The sequence below is a fragment of the Castor canadensis genome, chromosome 5 (assembly GCF_047511655.1).
Source record: "Castor canadensis chromosome 5, mCasCan1.hap1v2, whole genome shotgun sequence".
Lineage (NCBI taxonomy): Eukaryota > Metazoa > Chordata > Mammalia > Rodentia > Castoridae > Castor > Castor canadensis.
Window position 1 is genome coordinate 62,175,032 of NC_133390.1, and position 12,880 is coordinate 62,187,911.

Below are 12,880 nucleotides of genomic sequence, written 5' to 3' on the forward strand. Positions count from 1 at the left end.
TCTATACACTAATAATGAACAAACTGAAAAAGAATGTATGAAAACAATGCCATTTACAATAGCCTCAAAAAAAATCAAATACCTAGGTGTAAACCTAACAAAAGATGTGAAAGACCTCTACAAGGAAAACAATACACTTCTGAAGAAAAAGATTGAGGAAGACTATAGAAAGTGGAGAGATCTCCCATGCTCATGGATTGGTAGAATCAACATAATAAAAATGTCAATACTCCCAAAAGTAATCCACATGTTTAATGAAATTACCATCAAAATTCCAAAGACATTCATTAAAGAGATTGAAAAATCTACCGTGAAATTTGTATGAAAACACAAGAGGCCACGAATAGCCAAAGTAATACTCAGTCAAAAGAACAATGCAGGAGGTATCACAATACCTGACTTCAAACTATTTTACAAAGCAATAACAATAAAAACAGCATGGTACTGGCACAAAAACAGACATGAAGACCAGTGGAACAGAATAGAAGACCCAGTTATGAAGCCACGCAACTACAACCAACTTGTCTTTGACAAAGGTGCTAAAAATATACGATGGAGAAAAAGCAGCCTCTTCAGCAAAAACTGCTGGGAATACTGGTTAGCAGTCTGCAAAAAACTGAGTCTAGATCCATGTATATCACCCTATACCAAGATTAGCTCAAAATGGATCAAGGATCTTAGTATCAGACCACAAACTCTAAAGTTGATAAAGGAAAGAGTAGGAAATACTCTGGAGTTAGTAGGCATAGGTAAGAACTTTCTCAACGAAACCCCAGCAGCACAGCAACTAAGAGATAGCATAGATAAATGGGACTTCATAAAACTAAAAAGCTTTTGCTTATCAAAAGAAATGGTCTCTAAACTGAAGAGAACACCCACAGAGTGGGAGAAAATATTTCCCAGCTATACATCAGACAAAGGACTGATAACCAGAATATATAGGGAACTTAAAAAACTAAATTCTCCCAAAACTAATGAACCAATAAAGAAATGGGCAAGTGAACTAAACAGAACTTTCTCAAAAGAAGAAATTCAAATGGCCAAAAAACACATGAAAAAATGCTCACCATCTCTAGCAATAAAGGAAATGCAAATTAAAACCACACTAAGATTCCACCTCACCCCTGTTAGAATAGCCATCATCAGCAACACCACCAACAACAGGTGTTGGCGAGGATGGGGGGAAAAAGGAACCCTCTTACACTGTTGGTGGGAATGTAGACTAGTACAACCACTCTGGAAAAAAATTTGAAGGCTACTTAAAAAGTTAAACATTGATCTACCATTTGATCCAGCAATACCACTCTTGAGGATATACCCAAAAGACTGTGACACAGGTTACTCCAGAGGCACCTGCACACCCATGTTTATTGCGGCACTATTCACAATAGCCAAGTTATGGAAACAGCCAAGATGCCCCAGCACTGACGAATGGATTAAGAAAATGTGGTATCTATACACAATGGAATTTTATGCAGCCATGAAGAAGAACGAAATGTTATCATTTGCTGGTAAATGGATGGAATTGGAGAACATCATTCTGAGTGAGGTTAGCCTGACCCAAAAGACCAAAAATCGTATGTTCTCCCTCATATGCGGACATTAGATCAAGGGCAAACACAACAAGGGGATTGGACTTTGATCACAAGATAAAAGCGAGAGCACACAAGGGAGGTATGAGGATAGGTAAGACACCTAAAAAATTAGTTAGCATTTGTTGTCCTCAAGGCAGAGAAACTAAAGCAGATACCTAAAAGCAACTGAGGTCAGTAGGAGAAGGAGACCAGGAACTAGAGAAAAGGTGAGATCAAGAAGAATTAACCTAGAAGGTAACACCCACGCACAGGAAATCAATGTGAGTCAATGCCCTGTATAGGTATCCTTATTTCAACCAGCAAAAACCCTTGTTCCTTCCTATTATTGCTTATACTCTCTCTACAACAAAATTAGAAATAAGGGCAAAATAGTTTCTGCCGGGTATCGAGGGGGTGGGGGGGAGAGGGAGGGGGTGGAGTGGGTGGTAAGGGAGGGGGTGGGGGCAGGGGGGAGAAATGACCCAAGCCTTGTATGCACATATGAATAATAAAAAAATAAAAATTAAAAAAAATAAAAGAATATTAAATGTCAAACCAGAAGGCAAATGGAAACTCAACTGAAAGTCAGATCCAAGCTGTCTAAAGAGGATGAAGTATAATTTCATCCTGAGACTAAGATCTATGTGGAAGGTGGCTTTAAACCAGACGGAAAATTAGATTGGATTAGGACATGAAGGAAAAGATAGCTACTTTTTGAGTAATGAAAGTGAAGAAATCAGCTAGAAGGAAAAGAACATTGCTTAACTTCACAGGAAGCACTGGTAAGAATGTTGGTGACAGATGACAGAGCATGTAGAATATTGTTTTAGTGAGAACTCTATTAAAAAGTTTAGGGAAGGGGAATGGGACTAAGGGAAAAGGCCAAACTTTTGATGTGGTGGGTTTGATTTTGTTTTCAGGTAAATCAAAAGCAAAAGGAGATCCTTGGGGTCCACTGAGCTGAGAATACAGACAGGTACAACTACTATGCGTGGTATTCAAGATGTCATGTTTGAACTAATGGGAAAGCTGACATCCCAGTGGACTCTCAGCCTGGCCTGTCAGGAGTAGAGTAGCTGTCTTCCAGATAAAAGTGGAGAAGGAAAGGAAAGAGAAAGACAAGAAAGAAAGAGAAAGAAAGAGAAAGAAAGGAAAGAGAGAAAGAAAGGAGAGAAAGGAGAGAAAGAGGGAAGGAGGGAGGAAGGAAGGAAAGAAAGAAAGAAAGAAGTGCTTTGAACTGACAACCTCAGACATTTCAAAAGAAAAATGAAAGTCCCCATTTGTTTTTGTTTTTTTGGTGGCACTGGGGTTTGAACTCAGGGCCTCATGCTTGCTAGGCAAGTGCTCTAGTACCTGAGCCATTCTGCCAGCCCTGTTTGTTTTTGTGTCAATTATATTTGAGATAGGGTCTTGTGAACTATTTGCCTGGGACTAGCTTCCAACCTCAATCCTCCTGATCCCTGCTTCCTGAGTAGCCAGTGGAATAGGTTCTAGTGGAGGCCTGCATTCCAGTCTCATGTGTACAGGAGGTGGAAATGAGGAAGAACATAGAAAATAATTGCCACTTTACATGAAATATTCCTTTGCAATGGTGTGAAAACACTTTCAGATATAAAATCTCATTTGTCCTTTACAACATCCTTTGAGGTGGGCAAGACAGGCATTAATAAACAGGTGTAAGCCACTGGCACCTGGAGAAAGTCCCCATTTTAATCCCAGCAGAATCTAAAAAGAGGGATGGTTGGGATGGGTATAATTTTTAATTCATCCTTGAAGAAACAAAAACAGTTCCATCTCCTTAACTCTTAGAAAAGACCAAAACCTCTCCTCTGTACTACAGGACAAGCATGGGAATGAAGTTCCCAGTGTGCACTTTTCAGGGGTCTTACTATTGCCCTCAGCGCCCGTCTCCAACCCTAAAACATTGGAGTTGGCAGAACTGATCACAAAACAGCAAATGTTCACCATCAGGCACTCTGCCAATGGTTGTGCCCACATTTCCATATCTAATCTTCACAACCCCCCTAAGAAGTGAGGACTATTCCTGTTACCCCCATTTTCCAGATGGAGAAACTGAAACTTAGAGACGTCCCTTTTCACTAGGTGAAATGACTTGTGTAGAAACCTGGCTAAACAGTCAGACATGAGTGGCAAAGAAAAGGAAGACAGACTGTGCTGCAATGAGGAGTCAATGCTTACCTAAGCGTGTATCCACATGTGCGGAACATACAGAATTATGTAACGACTGGTCATACTAAAAAAAGAGAAGGCTCTTCCAAAATTCAGAAGCTGTGTTACTGCAACATAAATCCAAGTGACAATGAAACCTACAAAGCCTTTGGTTCACATAAGCTCTCTATATTAGAACAGCTGGATTCATGTGAGGACTATTGCAACTGTTTCTAAGTTTGTAAAGTTCAGAACCGAAGTCCTTTTTATAAATTCAATGATTGCACTTAGCAAATGGCTGTAGCCCAAAGTTTCATTTTAAATTAAAATATACATAACATAGTGTTAGTTTGCCAGTAGGAGCCTGTTGGATCAAAAACAAAATTTTAAATGGAGAGAAATAAAAGGAATGCAATGGGTTTTCTTAGCTTCTAAAAAACATTCAAAGACTCAAAAAATTTTGAATCAAAAGTCCTTCAGAGCTACCTCTGAAACTGGTCTGTGCCAACTCAATGGATGAGACAGAGTCTGCAATTCCCACCAATTAGACCATCTTTGTACTTGATTGCTAGATCCAACACTTTGCTTCAGTAAGGAAATATTTCCATGTCAGCCAAATTTAGGCAGAGGAACTAGCTGTATAGAATTGGGATATCATATTTCTTCATTTGGGGTTTGATGAGAATGGTGATAAATATTTCTCTGCTTTCTAGAAATAGCATCAAAAAAAAAAAAGCCACCACAACTTGGTTTGGAACAGGGACATGTTAACCAATTTTCTTCTCTTATACTAAGATGTCTGTTCAACTTTATTATCTGTTATACATATTTAATGTGAGTTTGCACACTGACCCCACAGCATCATTCAAAAATATGGGACCTATCCTAATTGAACCATGAATTCCCAGAAAACTCCCTGAAGCAGTAAGTCCAATGTTATGATTTGGCTGCAGCCTTCTTGCAGACCACAAATCTGATGTGATTAAGTGATATAAGAAAATACCAACAAACAGACATGCACAGCACAACCTTAGTTAAAAGCTGGACTTCTGTATCTTCCTGAAAACCTGTAGTTTCCCTGGTTGTGTGAAAAATTAAGAGGCACGGAGATGGTAATTAGCCAATGAGACCTAGGTTCTGAATTGATCTAGGGAGCAGATTAACATTGTCACCTTCATTTCTCACAGGAAGAAGAAATAGCCAAAACAACTATTAACGCTGACCAGCGGGGCAGATTCTACTGGAGGCCTGCGTTCTAGTCTCACATGTAGGAGAGGTGGAAATGAGGAACTTCACAGAAAATAATTGCCACTTTACAATATATTCCTTTGCAATGGTGTGAAAACACTTTCAGGTATAAAGTTTCATTTGTCCTCTACAACACCCTTTAAAGCAGGCAAGACAGTCATTAATAAACAGGTAAGAACAGCCAACAAACTAAGACATGAAGTAGTTATGCCACTTCCCCAAAGTCACAGCTAGGTAACCTGGGAGCCAGATACAAAGCAGTGCCAGGGCCTTGTCTTTTTCTGAAGAATGGCGGTAGGGAAGGGGTGTAGCTTAGTGGTAGAGCACTGCCTACCATGCACAAGGTCTTGGCTTTACTCCCAGCAGCACACACAAACAAAGGGGAATGATGGGACAATACCTTCCAGATTTTACTGACTCAAGGGAAATATAACAAGAGAAAACCATCATCAGTTCAAACTTTCCTGGATAGTTTTTCTTAACCATTTTGTTTAAATATAAAATATATTCAATAATGTATAATACGTGTACTCATCCTAAGTGATTTTTCACATATATATATGTATGTATATATGCATGTACAAGCACACACACACACACACACACACACACACACCAGTGTAGCCACCATTAAATACAAACCATTTCCGGCATTCTCTAGCCTATCCTAATCAATCCCTGCCAGATTTTTATCACTGTGACAAAATATCTGAAAGACACAATATAAAGGAGGAAAAATTTATTGTGACTCACAGATGTATTGGTTTCAGTCCATAGTCAGCTGGCCATATTGCTTTTAAGCCTATAACAAGGTACAAACACCATGGCAAGACAGGACGCTGGAGGAAGGCTGTTCCACCCCAGAGTGGCTGAGAAGCAGAGAGTGAGAAGAAGAGTCTTGGGACAAGACACCCTTCCAAGACATTCACGCCCCGCAGTGACCCACTTCTTCCAGCTAGTCCTGGCATCCTAATAGCCCATTCAATTTTGCACTCATTAATGCGTTAGTCCGTTGATGAGGTTAGCACCCTCGCGATATAATAACCTCTGCTTAGAGCCATCAGCTAGGGACCAAGCCTTTTGGGCAGACAGCAAATCATAACACTAGATGATAGTTGGATTCCCATATGGTTTTTTTTTTAAACCTAGAAATTAAAATTGGAGTTCTTTTTTTACCAGCATATATTAGTTGTACAAACGGATTTCGTTGTGATAGGTCCACACGTGCATAGAGTGTGCTTTGGTCACACTCATCGCTTCTAATGATCTTTCTGTTCTGCTCCCTTTTTTTTTTTTTTACAATTTGTTTCCATACATGCATACAATATGTTTTGATTATATTCACGATCCCATCACTTTCTTCTTTCACCCTCCCACTGGTCCCCTCAACACTCCCTCTTCTACATTCATGTCATTTTTCATATCATGTTTGTCTTTCTGAGTTTCTGAGTCTGGATTATCTCACCTTGCAAGGGCTTCTGTATTCACTCTGCTGAAGTATGTGTTTTGCTCTCAGTATATGAAGAAAATCTAACTCACAGAAGCACACTGTTGGAAGGAGAAGACAACTTTAGCAGCCTTTTCTGGTAATTGTGGATATGCGTGTTTGATGCTACTACTAAAGCTTACTGTGCAATTGAAACCCCATTGGTGAACTTTTCATGTTGCTACATGGAAATCCACTCTTCTACCTCGCACTTGAATAATTCATTTTACCCATTCATGATTTTGCAACAGCATACTTTAATCAGTTGGAAAAGCTGATTCACGAAATAATGCAAACCCTCCAAACATTTGCACATTTCATTATATGCTTATTAATACCTACATAATATGTTATTTATTAATATTGCCTCTGTCCTCATTAGAAAAGTCTACTGAGAAGTCATCAAGGTCAAGTGGCAGATACTGTGATGGGCTTGATTCATTCATTTGTGAAAGATGTCTGCCAAATACCTACATCTGAATAATTATAGATTTTAGTAACTTTTTCAGCTACAAGTAGAATTCCATGAAAAAAAAGCCACTGTTTTTACCAAAATTCAAACAATTGCATTAATGTTTTTCCTTGAGCTAAACATCATGTGTAGTTTTGCAGTTGCAGTGCTTTGTGTTTGCTTTCCTTGGGGCACTGAAAGCAAAATATTAAGGTTGTGTTTAAAAAGAATGTTAACAGGGAGTGTACTCAAGAGTCTAGATTTAATAGACGTAATAAATTGTATTGCTTTATCAGGACATTCTAAAGTGAACTGACTTTTTACTCTGAGTTTACGGTGATTAAGAATACAATGACACTAGTACAGTGAGGTTCCACTGCCTTGATTTGTGTACCTTGCCAGCAGTTTCATCCACCATTGCTTTTGCACAATCAGAGCAAATGTCAACGCAGGGTATAGGAGCCCACATCATGGTACTACCATGAAAATCCTTCTGACCTCCTAGACTCCCTAAAGGGACTTAGAAAACACCAGAGATTCTGGGGACCACATTTAAGAGCCGCTGTTCTAAGGCCAAGCACCCGTGCCTCATGCCTGTAATCCTAGCTACTTGGGAGGCTGACATAGGAGAACAGCGGTTCCAGACCCACCCAGGCAAATAGTTCACATGAATAGAGAGTAGGCAATAGAAGGAAACAAGAACTTCAGAAAAAGAACACACACATATGGATTCATGACAAAGGTGACAATTGCCTTGCAATGAATAAAAGATGGTCTTTTCAAAACACCCAACACAAAGCAGGGCTGATGGAATGGCTTAAGCGGTAGCACACCTGCCTAGCAAGCATGAGGGTTCAAACCCTGGCACTGCCAAAAAAAAAAAAAAATTAGAGTCAGTTTGTCAATTTCCAACCCCCCCCAAATCCCTGCAGTGTTTTATTTCCAATTGTGTGAGTCTTATACTATAGATAAATCTGAGGGGAGTTGACATCTTAGTGACATATCATGTTGGCATCTTTTGAATGTCCTTTAATTTCTCTCAACAACATTTTATGGGTTTTGGTGACAAGCTTTATTTCTTGGCAGTGCTCAAGGGGAGAATGCCAATGGGTGTTAAGTAGCCTGGAAAGTACTCTGCTTTGTTCCCAGCATCAGGGGAATGTCAAGCATGATACTAGCTGTAGATTTTGCCTGCATTTTTACTTATGCACTTTATTAGATTGACAATGTTCTTATCTAGTCTTACTTTGTATAAACTCTTACTATAAATGGATGCTGAATTTTATCAACTCTTTGAGTTACTGTTTAATTTTTCCCCTTTATTTTGTTAATACATTGAGTTGTAAATTGATTTGAAAAAAGTTTAAGAAGACTGCAATTCCTGGAATAAACACCATTTGGTCAAGGTATACTATTCTTTTATCACTAGACTGAATTTGCTGACATTTTGGTTAGGACTTCATATTTATATTAATTAGGGGCATTGGCCTATAATTTTCTTTTACTGTAATATCATGCCAGATTTTGACATTGAGGTTTATCAAAGTTATAATATATTCCTAAAGTAAGTTCAGAAGTGTTCCCTCTTTCTCTCTTTCCTGAGTTTGGGTAAAGGTCTTCTTTCTTTAGTGTTAAGAGAAATTTGCCACTGAAATGACTTTGGCTTGAAGTTTTCTTTCTTTGTAGGAGATTTCTTTTAAAAACCCAGCTTTACTCAGTGGTAGAGCACATGCTTGGCATGCATAGGCCCTGGGTTCCATCTGCAGCGAAAGGAGCCCAGATTTATTGAGATATAATTCACATACCATAGAATTAATCCATTTGAAGTATGAAGTTCAAAGCTAGGTTCGATGGCACATACTTATAATCTCAGCATTCAGGATGCTGAGTCAGGAGAATCAAGAGTTTGAAGCCGAGAGCTGGAGGTATGGCTCAAGTGGTACAATATCTGTCTTGCAAGCACAAGGCCCTGAGTTCAAACTCCAGTGCCACCAAAAAGAAAAAAAAGCAGTTGGAGACCGCTATATAGTAAGTTCAAAGTTAGCGTGGGCTAGGTAGTGGGACCTTGTCTGGAAGGAAGGAAGGAAGGAAGGAAAAGAATATAACTCAACAGTTTTTAGTGTATTCAGATCAGAAAAATCAATTTTAGAACATTTTCATTATCCCAAAAAGAAACCTGATGCCCATTATCCATTACTCCTCATTTTTCCCCAAGCCCTCCAACTCTAGATAACCACTAATGTACTTTCTGTCTTTGTAGGTTTGCCAACTATGGACAGTTCATAGAAACAGAATCATATAATATATGGTAGGAAGATGTGTTAGTAAGCTTTCTGCTGCTGTGACAAAAACCAAAGAAAATCAACACATAGAAGAGAAGATTTTGGCTCCTGGTTTCAGAAATTCCGTCCATGATCACTTGGCTCTGCTGTTTCTGGGCCTGTGGTGAGGCAGAACATCCTGGAGGCAGAGTGAGGCAGGGGAAAGCTACTCACCTCACTGCAGCCAGGTATGGTGGTGGATTTGAGCCCCACCTCTGAGCATTATTGCACTGGGGACTAAGACTTCAACTCTTGAGCACTTGGGAGGACACTTCAGATCCCAACTGTAACAGAAGACTTTAAACTACAGATACAATTTCATTAACAAGAATGACTACACAGATTTTCTATTTCTTCTTTTGTTGATTTTGGTTAAGTTGTATTTCTTAAACATTTTTTTCCTTTCTCCTAGATTATCAATATTATTGGCATAAAATTTAAAATAATCTTTTATGCTTTAGTATCTGTTTATGCTTTATGGTGTCCTCTTCTATATTCATGGAATTGGTAATTTCTGTTTTCTCTCCTTTTTTCCTGATTGGAGTTCCTAGGAGATTATCTTTTTGTTTGTTTTGTAACTTTTGGTTTGTTGATCTTCTCTATGACATATATGCTTTATATTTTATTGATTTTTGCTCTACTACATTTTGCTTTGACTTACTTTGTTTTTTTAAGCTTCTAGAGCTAGAAGTTTATATGACTGATTTCAAACTCTTTTACATATTAAGCAATAATTTACCCTCTAGTGCTTTAGTTATATCCACAGTTTTGAAATGTTGTTTTATTTTTCTGTTTAAAACATTTCCTAAAAATAAACCTTTTCTGGGGCTGGGTGCTAGTAAGGTGGGCACAAGGAAAGGGAGAATGAGGGTGTGTGCATATGGTGGAAGTGTTTTGTATTCCTATATGATAAGAGTAACGAAACCTGTTGAAATTGTTCTAAGAAGAGAGGAGAGGGAAAGAGGGAGAACAATGGGGGGGGGGCGGTGATCTAGCTAGGATATATTGTAAGCTCATATGTAAACATCAGAATGTATTCTCTTATATAACTATTATATGCTAATAAAATCATACAAATACTTTGAATTTCCCAACCCCTACCATAATTTGATGATTCATAGCTTATTTGAAAATGTGTTGCTTAATTTCTGAACATTTAAAAATCTTCCACTTCCAAAGTTTTTTTCAATTCTACTTTGATTTTACTGAGACTTCAGACAATGATCTTAACATTTTCAAATGTATGCTATTTGCTTTATGGCTCTGACTATGGCATGTGTTTTCTAAATGTGCTGTAGGAATTTGAAAAGAATGTGCTTTCTGCATTTGCTTTAGAAATGTCAGCTAGGTCAACTTGGCTGATAGTTCAAATCTTGCACATGAATACTAAACGTTTTGGTTCGGATATGAAGTATTCTCCAAAAGGCTCAAGTGCTAAAGGCGTGGTGCCCACCTGGTGGTGCTATTTTGGGAGGTGATAGCAACTTTAGGAGGTGGGGTGTGGCTGGAGGAAGTAAGTCACTGGGAGCATGCCTTTGAAGGTTATGTGGTATCCCTGGCTCTTCCTCCTGTCTCTCTCTGCTTCTTGGCCACAATGAGGCAAGCAGCTGTGCCCTGCCACATCCTCTACCAACGATGTTCTGCCTCACCACAGGTCCAGAAATGATGGAGTCAGCCAACCTTGGACTGTAACCTCTGAAACTGTGAGCCAAAATAAATTCTTCCTCATTTTAAGATGTTTATGTCAGGTGTTTTGTCACAACAATGAAAAACTGACTCACACTGCTTGTTGTATCATTCACTAAAAAGTTTTAAAACTTGAAATAACAATTTGCATTTGGCTATCCTCTTAATCCTATTTTTCATATATATTTAAAGGCAGGCCATAAGATGCATACAAAGTTAGGGTTTTGAAATCTTCCTTTACAATTGATCACTTGTTCTGAAATGTCCTTCTTCACTAGGAATACTTGCCTTAAAGTCTCTTTGCTGTGTGGAAAAATAGTGTTTGAAGCAGTAAGTCACAGTAAAATGACAATCAGACATCTGAACGCTACTTAATTCTACTGTGCTCAGTAAGTCACATGGAAGGCTACCTGTTCCACCTGCAGTCTTCCACTGCCCAGCACACAGCCAGGCTGCCAATCAGAATCAGCCCTCTCATAGCGACATCCAAACTCCCACCTGCAAGTTCCTGTCTTATTTATATTCTGCATATTTGATACCTACCTTACCATTTATGCTCAAATGACAAGTCTCTTCCTCTCTTCCTTTCCAAACATTAGAGAGCCTTCTTTTAGGTGGTAGGCAAGCTCACCCATGGAGTCGCCTCACTTTATACATTTGCATATTCCTGAGTAATAAATCTTTGAATTACTTTGCTTTATGGTGGGTGTAGGGTGGAGCAGCAGGCCCAACAGGAAATACAGACCATAACACTGTTTTTAGTATAGTCCTATCAACTTTTTTGATGTGTATACATTGTCTTTTCCCATCCTTTTCTTCCAATCTGTTTCCTTATAATTAAAGTGTGTCTTTTCTATTGCCACATAGTATTCCAATAGAATTCCATCTGGATATGCCTAACTACTTCTCTGTTGACTTTACTTCCAGTTTTTGGCAATTATGAATAAAACTGGTAGAAACATTCATATACAGGTTTTCGTTTGGATGTAAGTTTCAGCACTTAGGTAAATACCTAGGAATGTGGTAACTAGGTAAGGTGTTAAGTGTTTGACTTTATAGTAACTGCCAAACTCTCTTCCAAAGTGGCTGCACTGTTTTGTATTCCCACCAACAATGAATGGAAGCTCCTTTTGTTCTACACCATCAGCATTTGTGATTGTTTTTTGGGGGGAATGTGGTGGACCTTTTTTTCCAGTGCTGGGATTGAACTCCAAGCCCTTTTGTTTTTCAGATAGGGTCTTACTATGCTCAGGCTGGGCATCTTCCTGCCTCCACTAATTGAGTAGCTGGAATTAGTCATGTACCACCGTGCCTGGGTATGTTTCCGGGACATTGCATATATTCCCTGTACTGTTATTTTCCACCAGAGATGTTCACATTTTTTCCTTTGTGAGAAAGACAGTGTTTGAACTCCCAAGAAGCTAGGACAAGGAAAATACTGTTTTAGTTGGGCTGTGTAACAAGTTTAGTCCAGCCTCAGTTATATAGACTCTATGAAAGGACACCCCAACTTCATAAAATTTTTTATTATACAAGTTTCTCTCAAATTTCCCTCTCAAGTCATGTTTATAAGTTTTAATTAAGTTGATATACTAGCTGTAGTGAGAGATCTAACCTTTATCTCAAAGTCCTGTGCTCCAGGCTCCTCCACTAAACGATGCTCAGAGGAGAGTTTAAGCTGGATTATTTCTACATATTCTTCCAGATCTGAAATTCCGACTTTACTTTTTATGATGAGTACAGAGATGTATGGTTTGTTCTAACAATACAGTTCTGCTCATAATTCTGATTTGAGGTTGACTGATTAGGAACAGAAACTCTATGGAAATGTGTCATGGGATTTTTTTCAGATACTCAGCAAAATTTAAAGATTACCTGAAAAGTTCAGGATGCAAGACAAGCAAGCTTGAAGTGGCACAGCCGATGACCAGAAGCAACAACTCAC

The 12,880-nt window shown here is 38.7% G+C and overlaps 1 long non-coding RNA gene across 1 annotated transcript in view; it reads right to left on the minus strand.

Annotated features, from left to right (window-relative positions):
* LOC141423240 (uncharacterized) overlaps nt 1–6,814 on the minus strand; it is a 40,556-nt gene extending 33,742 nt beyond the window's left edge. The window contains exon 1 of the long non-coding RNA XR_012447935.1: nt 6,457–6,814. This is a non-coding gene — a long non-coding RNA (uncharacterized lncRNA). The remainder of the gene's footprint in view (nt 1–6,456) is intronic.
* Between the last annotated feature and the right edge of the window lie 6,066 nt (nt 6,815–12,880).